The sequence below is a fragment of the Pinus tabuliformis genome, chromosome 4_2 (genome assembly GCF_031772625.1).
Source record: "Pinus tabuliformis cultivar Carrire ecotype Pingquan chromosome 4_2, CPIR1, whole genome shotgun sequence".
Classification (NCBI taxonomy): Eukaryota; Viridiplantae; Streptophyta; class Pinopsida; order Pinales; family Pinaceae; genus Pinus; species Pinus tabuliformis.
Genome location: NC_142304.1, coordinates 679,590,218 through 679,611,748, shown reverse-complemented (window position 1 = coordinate 679,611,748; position 21,531 = coordinate 679,590,218). Strand labels below are relative to the sequence as shown.

The following is a 21,531-nucleotide window of genomic DNA, read 5'->3' as shown; positions in this document are numbered from 1 at the left end:
GGTCAAGGGATTCCTAGGCCTTTGGGAATGAACCTTGAGCCCACCTTCGCTCCAAATTCTGAAATCCATCTGAAAATTCCAAATTTCTAAAACTGAAATAAACATCCAAACGTACCATGGTATTCAAAAAAAGGCTATTTTAGGCTAAAATCCATTGTCATAATCTAACAAAACCATGCCACTGAGAGTAATAGAACCATATATCAACATCCAAAGCCATGCATGTCCAAACTAGATAGGAAATCAGACATGCGAAAGGTTACCTACAAGTATTCCTCCTCAAGCTGCTTGATCCTTCTTTCCTTTCCTTGTTCCTCACCTACTTTTCCTTTGCTTTGCTCCAAAGTAGAGTGCTCCAAGAAAGCCCTAAGTGAACAAGAGTGAGAGAGAGAGAGAATAATGAGAAAGCTCCAATCTTGAACTTGAGAAAAGCCATGAACTAATTCTTAGATGCCTTTTTATGCATGAGGCCTGTAGTTTCTTCACTTTCCATTATTTTCCTTTAATTTCCTCCTCACATGCAACATGTGACCTTTCACCTTACTTTTCTCCTAATTTCCTTTATTTTCATAAATAAATGTGCCAAAATGCCTTTTTCCTTTTGATGCCTTTGGCTTAGCCTTTGCCAATTTTCCTTAGCCAAAACACACATCCAATGGTGCCCACTAGGATATATTTTCCCAACATTCACCTTGTAATAAATGTCCCTTACCTGTGGTCTTATTTTTCCTTTATTAACTTTTATTACATGAAATTTTCACCAGGGTCGTTACATAATGTACCTCAGTCTGAAAGAAACTGCCCTTGTTGTGAGTAGCATCCAATTGATGCTCTCTCAACAAGCTCAGCAATGCTACTAAATTCTTGGCATTCTCTTCCTCATGTTTAGAATACACCAAGATGTCATAAATGAACACAATAACAAACTTATCCAAATATGGACACAAAACATTATTCATGAAGAACATAAATGTAGCTAGAGCATTAGTCAAACCTGGTGGTATCCCAATCTCAGATAAATCTTCGAGACCAAAAATACTCCCTTTAACAAATGGAACAAGTCATCAATCATCAGTAATGGATAGTTGTTTTTGATGGTTAGTCTTCTCAAATGCCTATAGTCAATGCACAATCTGAGACTACCATCCTTCTTCTTCAGAAAGAGTACTGGTGCGCCCCAAGGTTATACACTTGGCCTAATGTATCCCTTATCTGACATTTCCTTCAACTACAACTTAAACTCTACCAATTCAGGTGTGCTCCTCCTGTAGGGTGCTTTTTATGCTAGAGCTAACCCTAACACTAAGTCAATAGAAAAGTATACCTCCATATGAGGTAGCAATATTAAAATTTCCTTAGGAAATACACCTTCAAAACGTTGTATGACTTGTTACCTCCACAAAATATCAGCATCCTTATCTTCCTTACCATTCATATTACAAATATGTACGACAAATAACAAAAACCCTTTCCTACAACTGCGCTTGGCCTGCATAGTTGTCACCATCTGAGGTAATGTGGCTTTATTGTTTCTCTATAAGACTCTTCATTCCCCATTATCATCCACACACTCAATAGCTTTTTCATAAAAATACACATTGGTTCCACGAAGATACAAACAATCCATGCACAAAAACATAATGTATGATCGCAATAGTAATACATTCAAATGTGTTGCGGTAGGCATACCATTCAAATCAAATGAACAAGCTCTTACCCAATGATGAACTTGCTTCTTTGTACCTGTAGCCAACTGCACTAATAAACATTCCACATGAAATTCCTTTCTCAAACCACAGTTATCCACCAACTCAGGAATAACATAGCTGTAGTTAGATCCACAGTCAAACAAAGTAGAAATAACTTGATCACAAAGTTGACCATCCATATCAATGAAAGATGCCTAGTTATCTACCAATTTTTTATCCAATGTTGCTTAAATATGAGGAACTCTTTGACCAACATCCCCAATAGTCTATGCCTCCTAAGAACTATATATCTGAGGCCTACCACCCTGATTCTATGGACAATATCTCTTAAGGTGCTCCTTTCCACATGTCCAACACTCAAACTAACTAGTACCATCACCTCTATGCTTCTGTTGTGACCTATGTGCATATCTGGATACATTGAACCTCTTTTGTGATGCCACATTTTCTTTCTCGTCTGCATTCTGAGGCCTTTCTCTTATCGGCTGCCATTTACCTTTAACCTTATCTTTCCCTTTCCATCCTTGGTAAGATCCATTCTCACTCTTTGATTGTTCATAGAAATTATTTGATTTCGCAACAACTTCCTCAAGTGACTAAGGCTCATCATACTCAATATGATCTCTAAATGCTAATGGAAAACAATTGACAAATAGTTTAACTTTAGATTTCTATCTTTAATATACTGTCCATAACTCAATAGTGTCAGGAACTTGGTCATGTACTCTGCATCTGTCATTGATCCTATCTTTAGCTCATAGAATTCGTTGGCATTACTCTCATAATACCTTTCTAACAAGTACTTCTTCTTGAAAAGCCTCTGGAACTCAGGCCATTTCAAATAATCCATCCTGATGTCTCTAACCCACTTCACATCTTCCAACCAGATGTTTTCCTTATCTCTCATACTGAAGATAGCTATTACGACCTTCATATAATTTGTATACTCATGCAACTCAAAGAAATTATTCATCCCAAGTATCCAAGCCTCTGCATCTTCCATCTTCTTCACATCTCCATCAAAAGTGTGTACCTTTTCTTTCTTAAACTCATTAAGCAAGTATTCCTATCACTCCTATTGTAAGCATGATAATGATAATGATCATGATTCTGATCGGAACCATAACTGGAATAATATCTATATCCATCATCTCTCCTATTCAGAGTATCCAACAACCTTCTATCTCTAACCATGTCATATCTATATGAAATGTGACCACCATGAGACCTACTGCCATATGCCCTATTAGTTTTTTCCACTTGTCCATGGCTGATCCGAAGTCACCCTTGTCATTGTTATTCTCACAAAATTTGAAGAAGTATAGCATTAACCTCTAGTCATTTCTCTTGTTCCTATATGATTTTTTCATTATCTTCCTTACAACTCCTTATTTCTTCCTTCAATTTTCTCAATGTGTCTTCCAAATCAGAAGAGTGCCCAATGACACACTGCTCATCTCATTCAAAGGGAGAGTCTTTGTAGTATACCATCTTGCTAATCATTTTGATCTCTTTCCTACAAGGCATACCATGTTAGCTAAACCAAATCACAATAACCCAATGTACCTTAGAATAATTCGAGGAGGATATCTGATCTACAAGAACAACCAATCATCATACTACATGTATAACATAATCATAACAACATATATACATATAATAAATAAGCACATAGCCATGTAAGCATCAGTCTAGCTAGAGTCCAATGATCAATGCATGACGATATCAACTACACATACAATGACCTCATGCATGAAAACACAATCATCACAATGTAACCTAACAATACACAACCATAAACAACATGTAACCAATCATACGCTGATGGTGGCATACTTCATAACAACAACATCTTATTTCACAGGGTGACATCACTACAATCACGACTGAGACCATGCATATGCAACAATAATATAGACCACAAGGATGATTAAAACGCGTGTCAATGAGATGAATGCATGACCAACACACCGCCCATCCAACTTGACAAATGAACTATGCTTTAACACCACTCTGTAACCCCCTCCTCCCACATCTACCCAAGTAACTAGCCAACAAGGGTAAGCATGTGAAGAGAGGCTATTATGATTGGATTTAACATCCTATGTGACCTTAAGAAAGTAGAATTGACGGTAACACAACTTACATACATTGCACATCTGCTAGAGGACTCTCAGGAACCATCCCACCCACTCAGGTAGATAAGACATGGGTCCTAGTAAGGTTTTAGACCACTTGACCTCTAGACGCTCCTATGGTATGGACTTGATATCGTCTAGGGAGCTCTGGATGCTCTCATTCTAAGGAATGTCAGTACCTAGGGACTATTTTTTCGAGTGTTGTGCAAGCATCCCTGGGATTTGAGCTACTTTTTCATGCCTGGATCCTAGGTCACTACCCAGAATTGAATGACACCTTCAAAATAGAAGGATACTATGGAAACAATGATGTAAATGTAAATACTTGAAAAAGCCCTTAATCGGACCCCTACTAGCCATGACAGGCATTTTGTCAAACATATCATGAATATGTAATCTACAAGTGTAAACAATAGATTTAAGCATACATGTCTCATACTTATATGAGAATCGCTATGAAGAATTGTTCCCTTACATCATTTTCTACATTATCATCGATTACTTCATAGATACATTATTCATTCATTTACAAGTAAAAACATGAGCAGAGCGATACATAGCGACTGTTATAAAAAAATATACATGACCAACATAATAGCAAGAAAAATACCAATGAAATCACAACCATATGATCCACATATAAACCGATATAATACTCATAGAAATATATGGAGAAAGAACCTCATATTAATAATGAAAAATCCAAACTGAGGATGGGACTACCAAATTCCACCCACCTATATATTGGCTGAGCCAGATCTCTCTTGAAACATTCACCCCTATGCCATATGTCACGCATGAATGTGGGAATCAAACCAGAAGATCCAATCAGGGCATCCCGAGGCTAAACCACCTCACCTTCCTCGATAGAAACCAAGATTTACCGTAATCCATCCCAGATCACTAGGCCAACATAATCAGCATGTAATAACAGGCTTTACCATCATCTCCACCTAATCACTAGGCCAGAGAAGCATGGATTCCACCCGATTTGTCCACATACACCGTGAGGAATGTTCTTGTCTCCTAGTCTCTCAGGATTTACGGTAATCACACCTGATCACTAGGCCCTATATCGATACCCACTCTCTAGTCCTTACTACATATTCGAACCTGGAATTACTAGACCCAATGGAGGGAAATCCATCCCTTCACTTTATTGTATATCCTGCCATTCACCAGCAAGGATTCCTAGCCCCACCGAGGCAACATAATCTTGGATTTATGACAATCCGTAGTCTAGATCAGGGGTTACTAGGCCTGTAGATTTAACTTAATCCACATTTTGGTTCGAGGACCACTAAGCAATGTCCTCTATCATTCAAAAATCCACCTCACTCAGCTTCGAATCCAAAAACATGAGAACCATATCACACCATGGTTATCCGAAAATGGCAAGGCTAGGCTAAAAACACTATCACACATGCCAAAACACATGCCATAATAGCAAAAGAACCATATGAAGTAACATGCATGCCATATCTAGCAAGGAAAATACACATGCAAATGATACCTACAAAGAATATTGTTGTAGCTGCTTGATCCTACTCTTCCTTACTAACTCCTTCATTACTCTTAACTTCTTTTCCTTTCTTGATCCAATGTCAAAGTGCTCCAAGAAAAGTAAGTGTCCAAGAGTGAGACAGAGAGAGAGAGAATAATGAGAGAGCTCCAAGACTGAATTGAGAAAAGGTTACAAACTGATCCCAGAAGCCTTTTTATCAATTAGGCCTCTATTTTCTTCATTTTCCATTATTTTCCTTCATTTTCCTCGTCACATGGAACCTGTGACCTTTATCCATCCTTTTCAGCTAATTTCCATTATTTTCATAAATAAATGTGCCAAAAATGCCATTTTTCCTTCCCAAAGGCTTTGCCTTTGCATTTGCCAATTTCCTTAGCCATAATATACAAAATAAACACCCACTAGGATGGTTTTCCCAACATTAAAATCGGAATAAGTTTCCCATCAACCATGGTTATTATTTTTTCCCGCATTAACTTTTATTACATGGAATTTTTACCAGGGATATTACATGTAGGCTTTTTGTTACCCTGTAAGATTGTCTTCTCTCTATCATCATCTAAGCACTTAATAGCGTTATCATAGCAATCTACCTAAGTCATGTGAATGTGAAACCAATTCATACACAACATATTGTATGATCTCAATGGAAGCACATTTATATGTGATGATATAAACATCTCATTCAACTCAAATACACAAGACCTTACCCAATGATGAACTCTTTTCTTGGTACCTATAGCCAACTGCACCAACTAAGAATTTGCATGAAATTATTTATTAAAACACCACTTATTCATTTGGTCAGGGCTTATGTAACTATATTTAGATCCAGGGTCAATCAAAATATAAACAACTTAATCAAACATCCTACCTTCCATCTCAATAATAGATGTTTGATTATCAACCTTCATACTATCCAATGCTTCATAAATCCAAGGAATACTCTGTCCAACATCCCCAACTATTTGTGCCTCTTGAGCACTATAAATTTTAGGTTAACCACCCTAATGTTATGGACAACATCTTCTGCAATGATCCTTGCCACATGTCCAACACTACAAAGGCTTACTGTCATCACCCTTGTTCTACTTCTTACACTGAAATCCCTGTCCTCTGTCAACTGCATTGAATTTCTTATATGATGTTGCACTTTCCTTGTCATCTGCATCATGAGGTTTTCTCTACTTATCCCACTTTCCTTTATTCTTCTCATTACCTTTCCAATCCTACGTAGACTCAGACTTATACTTCGATTGATCATAATAATGCTTCAAATATTCAATGCCTTTCTCTAGTGATCTAGGTTCATCAAACCCAATCCTATCCTTAAATGATATCGACAACCCGTTGATGGATCTCTAAATATTTTCTTTCTCCTCCTTAAGATAAAGCACATATCTCAACACGTACAAGATCCTACTAGTATACTCCTCATGAGTCATCAATCCCATCTTCATCTCATAGAACCCCTTTTTCCTATCATTGTAGTTTCTTTCACATAGATACTTCTTCCTGAAAAGTCTCTCAAAATCACTTCAAGTCAACTCCTCTTCTGTAGTTCCTCTGAAATTCTTCACATCTCACCGCCAAATTTCTACTTTTCCTTTAAGACTAAAAGTATCTATTTTGGATTTCAAATTTTCTAAATAATCATGCAATCTAAAAAACTTATTCATCCTAAGAAACCAATCTTCTTCACCTAGTTACTTCTTCATTTTTCCATCAAATGTAGGAGGCTTTGCTTTCATGAACTCCTCTCAAAAGTACCACTTCTCACTCATAAAATACAGATGGTGGCAGTGATGATGGTGATGTCTCTCTGACCCAAAACTAGAGTAGAACCTCTAGTATTTACCCATCCTATCAGGTGTATCTAAGAACCTACCATCCTTGTCTGTTTCATCCCTATCAAACTTGTTTACTAATTGAGATCTGCTACCATAGGCCCCATTGGTCCTTTACTCTTATCCATGATCGATCCTAAGTGGTCCCTGTCTCTACAGATCTGATAGACTCCTAAGGACGAATGCATTAAATTTTCTTTATTTTCTTCTACCTTGGCAAGTATTTCCTATGACTGAATGATCCTATAATTATATGCCTTACAAATTCTTATTTCTATCTAAAATTCTACATGGATCGGGTATGTCAAGGGAGTACTCATTGCCATGTTGTTCTTCTAATCTGTACGGAGAATCATGTGAACTGTAGTCCACCATTCTGATAGTCATCTTGATATTCTTCTTCCTCCAAACATACCATGTTAGATAAACCAATTATAAACATGATCGAGCATACCTCAATGAGGTTTATGGGAGGCTATCTCATCTTCGCAATCAATCTGGTCTAGCACAACATATGTAATACATAAGGAAATCAACATATCAATCCTCTCCAAATCAACTTTAGGATGAAACAAGAACACAACAATAACCATCACAATGCATTCATAACAACACATAGACAATTGACATGCATGCATGACAAACACATTCCTCTCATCCAGTCCAAGTGTTTGAACTTCAGAGCTCTGACACCAATCTGTAACCACCCCTGACACATTTACCCAATTTCACTGGATTTCTAGGGTAAACATGAGACAAAGAGTTACTATAATATGACTTAACCTCCCAACTCTAGTTAAGGAAGAGGGGTATATGACTAACCACAAAATGATAACTCGCAACATCCCTCAGGGCTATAGGAACACTTAGTGGCCAAAGAACCACTCCAGGCAACCAAACGTTGAGTTAATGCTCCTTTTCACTGACCGAGGCTCCCAACCACGTGCATGAAAAGACTTGGGTGTAGTTGAGGGCCTCAAACTACATGTACAACATTTCATGAGCATGGTGTGACCCAACTTGCCCAGTTCAGAGGGTGTAGTCCCAAGATCTAAGCCACAATTCCAAGTCAACGTCTAGACCGCTGCCTATTAATTCTTGAGACATTCCAAGATGATACATGGCATGACAACAAGGCTAAAAATTCAGACTCAATTCATAAAATTGACCTAGATTAACCAAAACAAGCTAAGAATTCTAGGCATGAATGTCAGATCTCATGGAATAAACCAAACAAAAAATTCCAAGGCTTCGATAGGCCAACCCACATCAACCCTGATCCACAATGTTTCCACCTCCATGGTCAGACATCACTAACACCAACTAGATCGTTCTCTACCCAAGTTTTGCAAGGCTCCAGGAACTAGTAACTCAACCCACAACCTTCCAAGAATCTAGAGAATTTGTCCAAGCCCCCTCTAGGGACTAGTAACTCAACCCACCAAGGGATCCAAAGTGTTTGTCTCAACCTAGGATTTAGGACTAGTAACTCAAAGGCTTCGAGAGCATTTATTCCAACACACAACCATAAGGAATTATGAGCACCAATCATGAAAACATCGAGTGGAAAGTCCACAACATTATGGCTATCCAAGAAATGGCAAGGAAAGGCTAAAAACACTATCAATCTAGGAAATATTCCATGCCAATGACAACACATAACCATAAAATCACATGCATATATTACACATCCATAAATCGGAAAGGAAGTTACACAGGCAACTTGTTACCTGCAAAACAATCCATATATAGGTACTAATCCAATTGTTCACATGCACTTTCCTAATCTACTTTTCCTTCTTTTTCCAATCCAAGTGAAACATACCCTAAGAATGCTCTAAGTGTGCAAGATTATGAGAGTATGAGAGAATAGAAGAGTGATAAAAAAATGAACTGACAAATGGTTAAACTGTCAAAAGTTGTGAATTAAACCTTAAAAGCCATTTTATTTTTGAGGCCTCTATTTTCTTCAGCTTCCCTTCAAGTTCCCTTCTATGAAATATGTGCCTCTTGATCTCTCCTTTCTCCTATTTTCATTTATTTTCATAAATAAAATGTCAATTAATGCCACTTTTCCTTTTTGAATTTCAATAACCATTTATTGATCACCAGTGATACCCATCACTACATTCCTTCCCAACATTTAGCTCGGAATATGTGTCCCATGACCATGGTCTTATTTTTTTTACATAGAAAATCAACCAGGGATTGTTAAAAATGACTTCGCTTCATAACTCTACTCTCAAAACCAGTGTAATTAATATAGAAAACAACTCTATTAAGCTACCAATGTACACACAAGACTTCAATGAATGCGCAAAATTTTAAACACAATCCAGGACATTCAAAGCTCAAAATAGAGAATGGATGAAACGCATAGTGCACGACCTTTGAAACTAAACAGAGAGTATAGAGAGGCATTATGTCAAGTTTCAATGTAGATAATACTTCACACTTTTTCAACATCCAACTTTATTCAGCATAGAGATTACACTTCGTTCCAAGGCACAAACGTTAATAAGAGAATTAATGCTCCAAATTTTCATTGGATAAATAGGAAATTGTTATAAAGGACAAAGTAGGAACAACTCTATGTGGGAGAAGAAAACTAGTAGAAGACAAGAGTTACAAGATAAAATGGGACTTGTGCTTTGATACCATGTTAGGCCTAGCATTGGTAACTCCATGAATAATAAATTATATTAGGAAAATAAGTATTATATACAAGGAGAGGGAGAATATTGGAATTCATATTCTAATGTCTTTTTTTCTTATTTTTTCTCATATTTATAGTATTTACAATATTTTCCTAATTCCTAAAGTTTAAGTCTCAACACATTAGTATCCATTATTCCCTCAACAAGGGTAACACTAAGATTTAACTATTTTATCCATCGTTGCACCATTTTATGCTGAATAATTAGAATACTTGAAGGGCATTCAATCATGGCACCCTATGAATTACATAATATGATTCTTGAAGGACACAATATTCCTAAAAAGCTTTGTATAATAGGGTAACCATGTTGGGATTGACGGTGAATCAATGCACTGTTAAGGCACTCCTTTCGATAGGTCACTGGTTTAAATCCCCCGTGGGTGCTTACCTACCAAAACAAATATTTTTTTTTCAATAAAGGAATTGTAGGGGGGAGCCATGGATAGGATTTCCGAAGGAAAAATTTACGCCTCCGCCTCATTCCAAACCAGAGATCGATTCCTCAAGCCAAAGGGGTGCTCTCCTTCCCATCAACCAAATCAATTAGAAGACAAATAGGATGGGGCTATGCACAACCGGATATGGACAATGCGGCCTGCTAAGTCCCGGTCTTCTTTTGGATTGGCGACAGTTTATACCACCAAGCGAAAGACGAGGATAGTTGCTGTAGTGTCGGAAGGTGAGGATCGATCATGCCGCAATAGAAAATTAAGATCCTTGAAAATAGCTAGTACCCTAGGGGAGGCTGGCATGCAAGATAGGGCTACACATGTAGGGTTGAGGGCCATCATGATCACTACACCCCCACCATCACTTTGACTCATGGGGATTAAAGCCATCAAGGGGAAGATGACACTCATGGGAGGGGCTTCCGAGGAAAAAACCGACATGCATCTGGAGGACCAGGGTTCCTTGATAAAAGTAGCTACTAAGAGCATTAAGATTGGGCCTTTGGAAAATAACCCCGGTGCTCCTGGGAAGACAGAGAAGGTAGATCGAATAGATCGAGACCTAGACAAGGTTGATCCGCCAACTACGGAGGAAGATCTGATGCAAATCTTTATCAGTTCGATAGGAGGTAGACATGACGGAGCCTGGCCAAGAACCACACTATCCGCAAAGGACTCCTGACAGGGACTGATACAAATCTTTATCAGATCCCTGTTAGGAAGAATGATATGCAAGCGAATCTAGAAGGAGAGGCTGATAGAAGATATAAAGTATGAAATACAAGCACATACAGGCATATCAGCAAACATGCAAGGCTTGATATATGCAGGACAAATCTTAAAAGATCAATATATAGTGTAGGACTATGGAATTATGCCAGACTCAACCATCATCCCAAACACGAGGCTGAGAGGCGGAAGCTTTGGATCTAGCTCAAAGGGAACATGTTCTTTCAAGGATGCCGCCAAAGGGAAGGGGGAAGCCATCAACAAGCCCCCACCACCATAAGATCTACCTTGACCTTATATTGTGGAGCAAAAAGCACAGACTCCAATACTGACAATCTTTCTGCCTGAAAGGAAATATAGTTTACACTGAATTTTATACACAGGTTATCATATGCAGATTCAATGGCTTTTGGCCCAAAACAGATGCATTACAACAATGGATCTTCTCCACATGGACAACAAATTGTGACATCCATTTATGCTCCAAAGGTTTTTTTATTGTCAAATTCGAAACTGTCAAAGAAAAGGAAATGTCCTCCATGAGGGACCATGGTTCTAGGGTAATGCAGGACTCTTGCAGGACTCTTCATGACTCCCTGGTTCCCAGGTTTTGACGCCAATACATGGTGGTTTCCAAAATGTCAGTATGGGTCAGGATACAAAACCTCTCGCTACACTTCTGGCTACCGGAAGTCTTCAAAGGAATGGGGAATGCGATAGGAAAATACCTCAAGTTAGGCATGGAAAGAGTTTCAAGATGCACACATACTTTTGCAAAAATTTGTGTAGAGGTAGATCTTAGTCAAGGCTTATCGGACAGCATAATTCTGATCCATAACAACACACAGTGGAAAACGATATCAACTTCATTGCATTATCGACCTGGGGCAATGCAAGTCATTGGGAAGGACTCTCTAGTGCCCGATTCCTAACGTATGTTTCATACCGTAATGAATAATTTCTTTTATTTGTTTGTCTCTTACTGTGATGAACAATTTATTTTATGCCTAAGCATTCATCTGTGTTTTGGGGCGTTTGTGCTCTTCATTCCAGCTCTGCCATTCTCCGCCCATTATCATGTTTAGATCACCTAACGATCTAGTTAGGTTGTGGACTCACAAAAATGGTTAAGGGACCTCGTTTCACTTTGAAAAATACTCCCTCCATTTTCTATTATGCAGTTGATTGCTAGCGTAAAAAGTGGAGGGTCATTGATTCAATTTGGCGTGAGTGGCAGGGCCGTCAGATAAGAGGAGCTAATACACAATATTTTCTATTATGCGATTGAGTGCTAACGTAAAAGGAGGAGGCGGTTATTGAATCTTGATTAAATAATTTATAAATATGTGAAATAACAATTTCTTAATTGGTGATTTTTTATAATTATGATTTTTTATTTTATCTTATTTTTATGTGAATATTAACATATAATAAATACAAACTAAATGATATAGTGGCACATCAAATTATTATCTTGCAACAAGCACTCATGGTGGAGAGTGATTTGATAATTTTATTTTATAAAAATATAATAATAAAATTAAGAGATTAAAGTAGTTTACAAATGTAAAAAGAAGGGCCAATAACTATATCTTTATATAATATGATTTAAAAGTGGGCCAAATGGGGATATACAATTTAGAAGTGGTTGAAACTGGTTACTCTTTTCAATTCTTTATATAATATGATTTAAAAAAATAGCTAACAAAATCAAGGAAGAGTTATCACAACTCATGTCTCCACCTCACATTGGATTCCTAAATAGTAGATTGATTTATGATGTTGTTGAAATCCCTAAAGAGGTGATGCATTCCATTAAATCATGAAAGTTAACTTAGTTGTCTCTATTTTTGAATTATGTTTTCTAATCTATCCTGAATGTATTTGAGTATACAAAACCTTTCATGAGATACAAATTTTTTGGTTTTGTAATGTAACCTTTAATAATAAGTTTCATACTTGAATAAAATTATTTGTAAATTAAAGAGATTGTAACTTTTATATATATATATATATATAATCTATTTATTTATATATTAATAAAACTATCAGTTTTATTATTTTATATATATATATATATATATAATGCACAATAAAATTATATTCTAAAATGACAAAGTAAAACCATTAAGCAATATTGAGCAAGGTGAAAAAACATAAATATTACAAGATATCACTTTCATAAATTTAATAAAACAAATTCATTTACAATTAAATTACTTTAATTAAAACAAATTTTCTTGAATAGTGACTGCAAGAAGGAAGAGAGAAAAAAAAAAAAAAAAAACTGTGACATATAATTCATAGAATTAGAAAAAAGCAAGAAGTTCAATACTAAGAGAGGTTGATCCCAAACTCGAACCACCACCCACACTATGTGACATTCACCTTTCACTATTAAAAAAAAAAAAGAAATGTAAACCATCACTACTACCATTGAAATTCTATCACTACTAAGGCGTCCTCCCGGAGTTGAAAATCCTCATGGCAAATTGGACACGAAGTAATGTTATTGCTGTCACGAATATGTTCGCCTGTCAGTAATTGGAGCAAAGGGAAGCACAACTCCCCGCACTGGTATCATTAATGGTTGGGGATATACAGGATCTACATGGACTGGAAACAATAACGGTTCCAAAAAATGGTGGGGTCAGGCATGTCCCGGCACCGGTGTTCCGGCGCAAAATGGACAAATGGATTCGGACCATTCGAAGATGCATGTCTGTGTGGTACGCTGAAGCACGTGCGCACGTGCAACAGAATATTGTCCAAACATGCAAAAATGAATTATTGCTCCCTCATCGCATAGCGGGGCAACCCAAATTCCACAAGTGAGAAACTATAACCAAAACTTTGCCAAAAAATCCTTCATTCCATTTTCTATTAAACATAAACAAGTTTACACCACAAATAAATCGAGTGGCCTCAACGTGCACTAGAGGGAAGCCAAGTCTGTTGGCCACCGGTCCGCATTGTAAGCCATCAAAAAATAACACTGTCTTAGTCTTTCCAGCCAGGCTAGATATGCCTATATTTCATGACCAAACACTACATAACTATATAAACACTTAATTGCAGCATGGAAATGAAAAGCTAAACACTACATAACTATATAAACTCATAGTTGCAACATGGAAATTAAAATCTATTTGAATAAGAGAAAATTATGCATGGGTAGGAACCTAATATTTTTGTCCCTCTGAGACAGACGCAACAAGTGCCGTCCATGGCGGATGCTCCTGGCATATCCTATAGCTCTAGGATGCAAGGGATATGGCGGTCATTTCTATCCAGCCTAATATCCTCTTTGTGTAGCTGAAAGAGGATTTTATCCATATCCTTCTTGTAGTTCGACATTCCCTGTAGTGTCATCGCCATTCCCACTAAGATCTGCTCCATTGCCTTGCATACTAAACTCTTCATTAGCCAATACAAGTACATAGTTTACTTGAATTGAGTGATTCTCCCACGGGTGTTTCCCAAATCTGGAACTAAGTTTCTCCAGTTTTCCATCTCTTCCTCTATCTCGCTTCCTTGTTTCACTTCCTCTTCCCATTCTTCCAGCAATTTCTGGATGCCAACATATGTCCTGTCTCAGTAAGCCCCCGCTGGATCTGTTATGAGATTTTCTACTGATTTTTTGCCTTTTCGTAGCTCTGACGTGCTCAACCCCTTATCTTTCCTGGGTGTCGGGCCTCTCCTACCACGTGCTTGGACTCGCGCAGCACAAGCCATAACTTTCTGTCCCGAGCACTGATGGCATCCACAATAAGTTAGATTAAAACACATAATTGAAACTATGCACCACCTCACCCATTCATTGTTGCTTGCAGCGGGGTACCTCTTGCCTTGCTTCTCCTCTCCAATAATTCTCCCCACAGTCATGCTGGGATGGGTAGGAGCCCGCAACCCCCAATGCGAAAGGCCATGACCCCAGCTCCTTGAAGTTCCCTTTTCCCTATCCTGATTTCTCTCGTTTATATGTAGGTCTACCAACCCATGCCCATGCCAAGCTCGTAGACCCCCCTTGTTTCTGGTTATATGCATGCTGTAGTTCAGGTACCTTTCCCCCTCTGCCTCAGACTTAGTGCTTTTGCCTCTCAGTTCCCCCCAGCTGGGTCACCACTGAGAGTTTATGGCCTTGCCATCACTCCGGCATGGGTTCCAGGTAGCTGAGTGATCATATTTCGAGTCACGGGTAAAACTACATCCCAAGCCTCCTACGAGCTGCTTTCCATTGCCCCCATCTATGGTTAATTGCCCCTCCTGCATTACCTTGTGACAGTCAAGCTTCCCCTATCCTTGTTTACTGAGCGTAAAGCTTCCCATCCGAACAACACGAAATTACCCCCAATAGTCATGGGTTTCGCCCATTTGACAGAAGGTATAGACATATAACAAGGCCATGGCAAGCAGTTGCCTACCCCATTGCCACAAACAATTACCTATATCCTAAACAAAACCCCTTGCACCCTTGCTAAACCCCAACAATACCATAATTATAGTTCTGAGGTGGATCCAAATAACATACTCAAAGTTTACAGGTGTTCGTCGATGGCCCTGGTTCTTCGCGTTTTGACGTTCTCCTCCAGCCCTGTGATACCACCCTTTTCCCCAAGTTATCGCGATAAGGCTGCACGTCAAATTTCCTCACCATTCTTTATACCCTACCTTGCCTCTATTCCCACCACATTGCTCACCTCCCGAGCATGCAATCATGCCAAGGGTTACCGCACCCGCTACCTTGAGCATGTGGGGGACGACGGTATTAAGTGCCTAGGTACCCTTCATTATTGCACCTTTTTTGTCCCGGTTGTCGGCCCGCATAACGATCGTGATAAAATAGCCCAAAATATTGACTATCACATAAAATTATAAATTAAAAAAATAAAAAGAAAAAACTATTTAAAAAAAAGGAATAACAATAAACTAGGGAGAAATTAATGAATAGTAATAACAAACAAATAGGCTAAGGGCTATTAGATTATAAGAGGAAGAAAAAAGGAGGGGGTGAGCTTGGAAAGAAAATATGGTGGAAAAAATGAGAATAGAAGAGCGAGATAGGGAGGAGTGAAAATCCTAGAGGGAGATAGAAAGGGAAAAACGGAAATTAATATTAAGAATGTTGACTATGATTTATCAAGTTGATAGAGGAGATTCCATGATTACCTAAGTCTATAATCATCTTCCCATTTAATGTTTTCATGATGAAACTCAATTTCAAAAGCATAACGAATGTGAGAGTCGTAAGGTGTTTAAAGAAGTGTTTGAAAATGGAAAATTTGGAAATGTGGTAGTAGTTTGTGTCTGTTATGTGTTCTTTGAGACGAACATTGAACATTGAAATAAATTCATGATATGTATGACTTACCATACAAGAAACGATTTTAATAAGTTGATGTAGTCATAGGATTAGTCTTATCCTAGGCATAATCATATAATTATTTGAGTGTTTTGTGAGGTTTAAATAAGGGTTTAATATTATTTTTGACTAAGAATTCGGAAATAAGGTTAATGTTTCCTTGGATGTAAGGAAGTGAAATTAGAGCCTACAGAAGAGAGATATAGTTTTAGGGTTCATAGCCCCACACTAAGCTTTGTTGATTTATGAAATGGAGTGGCCATTGGAAATTAGGCCTTTCATAAGGTGATTTTTTCTAATGGTATTTTATTTTTCATTACCAACCAAGATTCTATATGCCCTTATTTTCTCAAACCACACTTATCCACATGGTCAAGATTAATATAACTATAGTAAGATATAGGATAAATAAAAATAGAAACAACTTGATCACTAAGCTTACCATCCATCTCAACGATTGATGCCTTATGATCTACCTACCTATTGTCCATACCTCCATAAATTGGGGGAATGCTATGAATAACATCAACAATTGTATGCGCCTCTTGATCACTGTAGATCTGGGGTCTACTACCACTCTGATACAGTAGGCATTCCCTTTTACGATGGTCCTTACCACATATCCAACACTGTAATGGTTCCCTACCACCGCTGCTAGCCTGCTGCTCTCCACGTCCCTTCTCCACTGTATTGAATCCCTTGTAAGGAACTACATTATCTTTCCCACTTGCATCTTGAGGTCTTCCTCGCTTCGGTGTCCATTTTCCTTTAGCATTCTTGTTTCTCTTCAAGTCATGCTTCACCTCAACTTTGCGCTTTGAATGCTCATAATGACGCTTCAAATTTCGAATGGCCTCCTCCAACGATCTAGTTTTATCTAACTTAATCCAGTCTCTATATGCTACTCAAAATCCACTAATGAATGTCTCAACCTTGGCATTCTCTTCTCTTAGGTAACGCACATATCTCAACAACTCAAAAAATATGCTAGTATACTCCTCATATGTCATAGAACCCATCTACAAATCATAAAACTCCTTAGCTATGTCATCGTAATACCTCCGAGACAACTAATTCTTCTTGAAGAGCCTTTAAAATACATACCAAGTCAAATCATCCTCATGTATGTCCTTGAAATTCTTCACGTCTTCCACCAAATATCCGCTTTGCCTTTGAGACTGAAAAGTGTTATCCTTACTTTCATGCTTTCTGAGTAATCATGCAATTAAAGAATTTCCTCATGCCAAGCAACCAAGCCTCCGCATCTTTCGATTTCTTCAACTCTCCATCAAAGGTAGTAGTTTTTTCCTTCTTGAACTCATCTGGAAACTATCCGCTATCATTCCTCCTATGCGAATGATAATGATCATGATCATGATGTCTATCAGAACCAAAACTAGAGTAATATATGCGCCTGTCACCCCTCCTATCTGGGGTTTCCAACATCCACCCATCCATGATGGTGCCAGAACTATTTGACCTATGTCCACTATGAGACCTGCTACAATATTCCCCATTAGTTTTTTCCTCATGTCCATAGATGATCCAAAGAGGTCCCTGTCGCTACAAATCTAAAAAACTCTGAAGTAATATTGCATTCACCTCAGCTTGTTTCTATTGTCCCTGCATGATGTTGTCATTGTCTACTTTTCAATTCCTTATTTCTTCCTTCAGTGTTCTCAATGTGTCTATCAAGTCAGAGGAGTTTCCCACACCAGGTTGTCCATCTTATGCATAGGGATATTCTATGTATTCTACCACCTTGCTAGCCATCTGGTCTCTTTCTTGTGAGGCACACTATATCAGCTAAACCAAATCAGCATAAATCAATGTACCTTAGCATAACTCAGGGAGGATACCTTGTTTGCAAGATCATCAAATCAATTGTGATGCATGTACAACACAACCATGATCACAGATAGACATATATCAATAAGTGCATCAACACATAATCATCATACTAACTAGGGTCCAATCATCAACGCAAGGTCATATCAATAATGCATGGTATGTGTTAGACTCAGTCTTGTCAGTCCTTTATCAGAGTCAAATTCACCAAGGTTCATTTCTCGTCATTTGCAGTCATCAAATGCCATTTTGGTCGAAAAGAGTCATTTTAATTCTTGAGTCCAGAGTTTTTGTCTCCAGAAGTGTGAAATAACGCCTGCAGGCCAAAGGGAGCTTCAATAAGGTTTCACTTCAAGATTCACATTATTAATAATGTTGAAGGACATTTCTTCTTCAAAACTCTGTTTTGAAGAAGAAATTATTAAGTTCGTTTAATACATGATTGATAAGATTTTATAGTTCTTCAAGCAGCCCTGCCCATCTTGCTAGGTTCAATAGCTCCTATCCCTGCAAAGAATCAACAGAAGAGTCATCATTTTAATCAAGCAAGACACTAAAAAGAGCAAACTCCGATATTACCCATATGACATAAATTGAAACTATAAATGGCCCCCACAAACATAGAAAGACCCATCACTTGCAAATGCAGAAATGGAAGAAGCATTTAGTGACAATGATCATGTGGTTTAGATCGGGGAAAGAAAATAAGGAGTATGCACTCAAAGATAATTGCGGAGACAAATGAATCTGGAGAAAAATCAGTGATTAGAGGTAAACTGGGCAAAAAATGTGCTGGAGTTTGCCGGCGCGGCACATAGGCTGAGTGGTGTGACGCACTGGCCGCGCACGGCGCATTGGGCGCTCCTCCGCAATGTAAATTAACACTAGCATGGCGCACTCACCAAGCGTGGCGCACTGGGAGTGCGCGCGGCGCACAGAGCCCTAAGGTCGAAATTCATCATCGATTCATCAAAAACTCAATTTGTTTCAGCTCAATTCATCTCCAAGCAGCTCAAGATGGGGTTGATATATTGTCTCCGTCAATCATACCTAACAGGCCACCTTCTAGGATTGTGACTTTCTTTAACCCAATAGGCATGGCTTTGTTGTCCACTGTGAAAGTTGGAATATTTGTCGTTCAAGCTGCAGGAAATGCTGGACCTTCTCCAAATAGTATTTTTTCCTTCAACCCATGGATATTCACAGTGGGAGCTACTGCCGATGATCATAGTTATAATAATTCTATAGTTCTTGGCAACAATCTCACAATCTTAGGAGTTGGACTTGCTCCTGGAACAGATGATGATGATATGTACAATCTAGTTGCTGCAACTCATGCCCAGAAGAATGGAACTGAGGATATCTATGACAATGAATGCCAAGATCCCAGTGAGCTGGAACAACATCTAGTTGAAGGAAACATCTTGATTTGTAGCTACACAATAAGGTTTGCCCTTGGTTTGTCTTCTGTGAGACAAGCAGTTATGACTGCTAACAATTTGAGTGCAGTGGGCATCATCTTCTACATAGACCCTTTTTTGGTTGGGTTTCCATTCAATCCAGTCCCTTTGAGGATGCCGGGATTAATCATTTCCTCTTCAGATGATTCTAAGACTTTTCTGAAATACTACAATGACTCCATAACTAGAGATGAATCTAACAACATTGTTAAGTTTGGAGGAGTTGCCAGAGTCCCTGGAGGATTGAAAGTAGAATACAACAAGAAAGCACAAAAAGCCGTGTATTATTCTTCAAGGGGGCCCAATCCACAGGACAATCTTTTAGATGCAGCAGATATACTGAAAACAAATATAATAGCTCCCGGTAATCTCATCTGGGCTGCTTGAAACTCTATTGGCATAGATTCAGTTGAATTTGAAGGCGAGAATTTTGCAATGTTTTCGGGAACAAGCATGGCAGCACCTCATATAGCAAGAGTGGCAGCTCTAGTGAAACAAAAATACCCCAATTTAACCCAACAGCCATTACTTCTGTACTATCTACCACTGCATCACTCAATGACAATCAAGGGTTACCAATTATGGCACAACACTCCTACAGCAATCCAGATGGCGATGCAATTTCGGCCACAACTTTTGACATGGGAAGTGGATTTCTGAATCCAGCTGCTGCCTTGGATCCCAGACTCATCTTCAATGCAGGTTATGAAGATTATATTGCGTTCCTATGTACCATAAATGGATCAGCACCTCTTGTTCTCAAATACACCGGTGCTATATGTAGTTCAAACGTTGGAATTAGTTCTGACCTTAACGTTCCTTCAATCACAGTAGCTAGTTTGATCAATTCTCGTACCATTGAGAGGAGTTTTCTGAATATAGCAGGAAATGAGAGTTACAAGGATCTTTGGAGTGCGCCATTTGGTGCTTCTGTTTCTGTTGCACCCACATCATTTACAGTTTCACATTGAAGCTTACAGTATTCCTCAATGCCACCGGTAATAGTACTGCACCTAGCTTTGGAAGAATCCTTCTGCTTGGAAGTCATGGAACAACTTGAAACGGTTAGTCTGACTAAATGAGTGGTACCCAAATGGATGTTTGGACTTCAGAACCTCATGGACCTGGAGTTACAATACGATGACTCTATGGCCAATTTTTATAAAGGACTGGCACTTTAATGATATGATTGCGGATTTTCAAATAAAATAAGTTTTATTGCAACTGGGACAGGTGTTGTTTTAGCCTATGATTGAGATAAACTACGCGTTTGCCATGGGCTGGTGTATTATGTTCAGAAAAATCCATTGCCTGCCCCAAACCAACTTTTCATTATTAGCATGATGCAACGTTCTTGGGTGGGAGCGAATTTTGGTTTAAAAGCATCTATGAAGGACTCCATTTCAATCGCTAAACGACCAGTTCTTAAAGGATGGTATTTTTAACAAGATCTATCTATTTGTTTTTGTATGGTGGCATATATTATCTTCACATGAAATCGGGTGCTTTGAATATGATATTTGAATTCATTTTGTTTGTGACGCCGAAACAATCACTCGATATCCTCATTTTCATTAAAATTTATTCAAACAGCAAAAGGAAAATGAAACAGTCAAAGATAGAAATTCACCACGGCTTCAAATAAAAATTAAAATAATCTCATTCCTTCTGCTCCAAAAAGGTTTTCCGAATTAGATGGAACTACAGCTATACAAGTGGCTGCCAAATACTCAGGGGTGGGCACG

At 38.3% G+C, this 21,531-nt stretch overlaps 1 pseudogene; it reads left to right on the top strand.

Moving 5' to 3' along the window:
- LOC149171259 (subtilisin-like protease SBT2.3 pseudogene) overlaps nucleotides 1-20,846 on the top strand; it is a 58,307-nt pseudogene extending 37,461 nt beyond the window's left edge.
- Nucleotides 20,847-21,531: the final 685 nt, after the last annotated feature.